Source organism: Myripristis murdjan, chromosome 13 (assembly GCF_902150065.1).
Source record: "Myripristis murdjan chromosome 13, fMyrMur1.1, whole genome shotgun sequence".
In the NCBI taxonomy this organism is placed as follows: Eukaryota; Metazoa; Chordata; class Actinopteri; order Holocentriformes; family Holocentridae; genus Myripristis; species Myripristis murdjan.
The window spans coordinates 11702578-11705962 of NC_043992.1; the positions used below are offsets into that span (position 1 = coordinate 11702578).

Sequence of the window (3385 nt, forward strand, 5' to 3'; positions counted from 1 at the left end):
GCTGCCTGCCAAGGCGTGTGCATGCGGCAACAAAATTGCTTGAGCAGACACCCATTCTGCTTGCCACGTGTGTCTAGGGCTGCAGCACGTCCAGGCCGCGTTAGCATCCCTGGCTACCTGTGAGCACTGTGCACGCCTCTCAGTCAAGACCCGCCGATGCAGGCTAGCGTGCCAAACTAGCTTATCGGAAGCGGACCCTATGATGGGGTTAGCCAATCCCCCACCTCAGGGATTGAGCCCTGAGGGACACACCATCCCGGCGGAATCCAGCTGGGGCGAACAGCTCCACGCCGTTGCCCCACTAACTGACCCCGACGAGCCCGTAGCCAGCCTGATGGCGGAGCATGGTGGTGTTGTGGTAGATGAATCGGGACGAGTCCATCAGCATCAGCCTCGGTTCTTACGACGACGGGGATGATGATAACAAACCCTTTATTCTCCCTCCGGCTGCAAAGCCGATGGCCACGGGTGGTGCGAACAGTGATTCTCCAAATCCGGCTGCCAGCATGAACCTGCACGATGTCTGCAAGAGAGCGGCTGCAAAGCTGGGCATTGCGTGGCCTGTCGTCCTCACCATGACCACCACGTCTCGCTACAAGGGAAAGAGGCTGCCGACAGTCAAATCCTCAACCAGACAGCTGATGCCAATTTACCCCGAGTGCCTGGAGGAGGCCACTCGGTCATGGAGCAATCCACTCTCAGCCAAGAACCCCGTCCAGGGAGGGACGGCGATTGGCTGTGTCAACATGGAGGGGAAAGGTCTCTCCCACCTGCCCCCGGTCGAACCACTGCTGGCAAAGCAGACTGCTTCCAGTCGTCGGTGACCGAGAAAGGCGACAGGGTGGTGACTATGTTGGTGAGGGCCCTGAACATTTCGTGGATGCTGCTAGCTTACCAGGCCGAACTGCAGGATGACATATCGAACTCACCCACTCCAGCCCTGTGGGATGAATTGTGCGTGGCGACAGACCTCTGCCTGCGTCTCCACAAGTGCGCTGTCCAAGCCTCCGGAAGAGCCATGGCCTTGATGGTCACTCAAGAGAGAGCTAGATGGCTTAACCTGTCCAGTCTTTCTCAGAAGGAGAAGACTCAACTCCTCGACGTTCCCGTGGACCTGAAAGGCTTATTCGGCCCAGCAGTCGCCACTATGCAAAAACGTTGTGAGGAAAAGAAGAGAGAAGGTGAAGCACTGCAGCTGTGCATTCCCAGGAAAGTGCTACTCGAGATACTTTGTGGTCCCAAAGAAGAGCGGGGGTCTAAGGCCCATATTAGACCTACGCGCTCTAAACCACGCGCAGTACAGGTTCAGAATGCTGACTCATTCGACTCTGATACGCCTCGTGTGTCCAGGCGACTGGTTCACATCCATAGACCTAAAAGACGCCTATTTTCACATCCCTATTTATTTCCCTCACAGAAAATATCTCAGATTCGCCTTCCAGCACATGGTGTACGAATATCTGGTGCTCCTGTTTGGACTGTGTTTGTAAAGTGTACTGAAGCTGCCATTGCACCCCTGAGGGAGGGAGGGATGCGCTTCGCGATATGCATAGACGACTGGCTTGTGGTGGCACAGTCTCCCCAACAAGCCCAGGCTCACACCAGATTGCTCACGTCACATCTGGAGACCCTGGGTTTCACAATAAACCGGGAAAAGAGCGTTTTGCTCCCGGCCTAGAACATTACTTTCATAGGCCTGGCTCTGGATTCAGTCGCATTCAAGGCTCGTCTGTCAGTGGAAAGGGTGAAAGCCTTTCTGGCTTGTCTGGCACTTTTTTGCAGGAGTGCGAAGTTGAAGTTCAGAATGTGTCTCAAACTGCTGGGTTTAATGGCATCGGCAGTGGTAGTCATCCCACTCAGCTGCCTACACATGAGGCCTTTTCAGTGGTGGGTCGCTTCACTCAAGCTGAACCCTGTGCACCACGGTTAGGGTTAGTCCTGGTTTCCATGGTGTGCGTACTCACTCTGCGCCCCTGGAAACGCACAGCTTTTCTGACCTCAGGTGTCACCATGGGTACTGTCCTGGCAAGAAAAGTTTTTACAACAGATATCTCTCGGGCGGGCTGGGGAGCCACACGCTTGGGCAGGATAATAAATGGTACATGGAAGTCTCAGATGCAGTTGGTTCACATAAACTGTCTAGAGCTTCAAGCTGTCGCACTGGCACTGAAACATTTTCTGCCCTTTCTGAGAGGGCAGCATGTTCTGGTCAGGACGGACAACACCATGGTAGTGTCGTATATCAACAGACAAGGGAGGCTGCGTTCCCGTCATCTGCACACGTTGGCACACAGACTAATTATGTGGAGCAGCTCTCGCTTGTTATCACTAAGAACCACGCATGTGCTAGGCATATTGAACCTGGGGGCAGATTTGCTGTCCAGAGGCAATCCTCGCTATTAGGATTGGAATCTCCACGGCGAGGTAGTGGTTCAGATATGGAGGAAATTCGGTCGGGCAGAGATAGACCTTTTTGCGTCGGAAGCGAATGCTCAGTGTCCTCTGTTCTATTCCCTGACCGGACAGAGTGCTCCGATGGGGTTGGATGCTTTAGTGCACGAGTGGCCGCGTGTCCTCCTGTACACTTTTCCTCCATTAGAGCTGATCGCTCCTACTCTCGCCCGGGTACGGGAGAAGGGTCACACTCTGATTCTAATAGCTCCCCGCTAGTGGGGGAAGCACTGGCTAGCGGAGATATTTCAAATACTGTGCGGCCAACTGTGGCCCTTGCCCTTTTGCAGGGATCTCCTGTCGCAGGCGCACGGAGAGATCTTCCACCCTCACCCAGAGCGCATGGCTCTGTGGGCCTGGCCCGTGAGAAGTTAAACTTGACTACTATCGGTCTTCCATCAAGTGTCATTACGACTATCCAGAGTGCCAGAGCCTCCTCTACACTCTGCACATATGATGGTAAGTGGTGCACGTTTGAGGATCGGTGCGTAAAAGCAGGGGTGGTGGCTTTCCAGAGCCCTGTCCCCGTTATTCTGACATTTCTGCAGGAACTATTGGATAAATAGTTCCATTTTCCACTGTCAAGGTGTATGTAGCCGCTATATCGGCATGTCACATACGCTTTGGAGACAAAACAGCAGGCCAACATCCTCTTGTAGGTAAATCCGGCATGTATGCAGTTTTTAATGGGGGACACGAAGGTTTTATTAAAACCCAATCCCATGTTTGTGCCAAAAGTCTTCAGCCAGGCATTATCATACCGTCCTATTTAGCTATTGGCGTTCTATCCTCCTCCCTTCTCCACGCAGGAGCATGGACGGCTTAATGCACTCTGCCCAGTGTGTGCTTTACGCACTTATGTTGACAAGACAGCTGGATTCAGGAAATCGGAGCGGCTTTACCTCATTTGGGAAAACCTCTCACGAAACAGCCT

The 3385-nt window shown here is 53.4% G+C and overlaps 1 pseudogene; it reads left to right on the forward strand.

The window, feature by feature from the left end:
• Window positions 1–202: 202 nt before the first annotated feature.
• LOC115370492 (uncharacterized) lies at window positions 203–2826 on the forward strand (annotated as a pseudogene).
• Window positions 2827–3385: the final 559 nt, after the last annotated feature.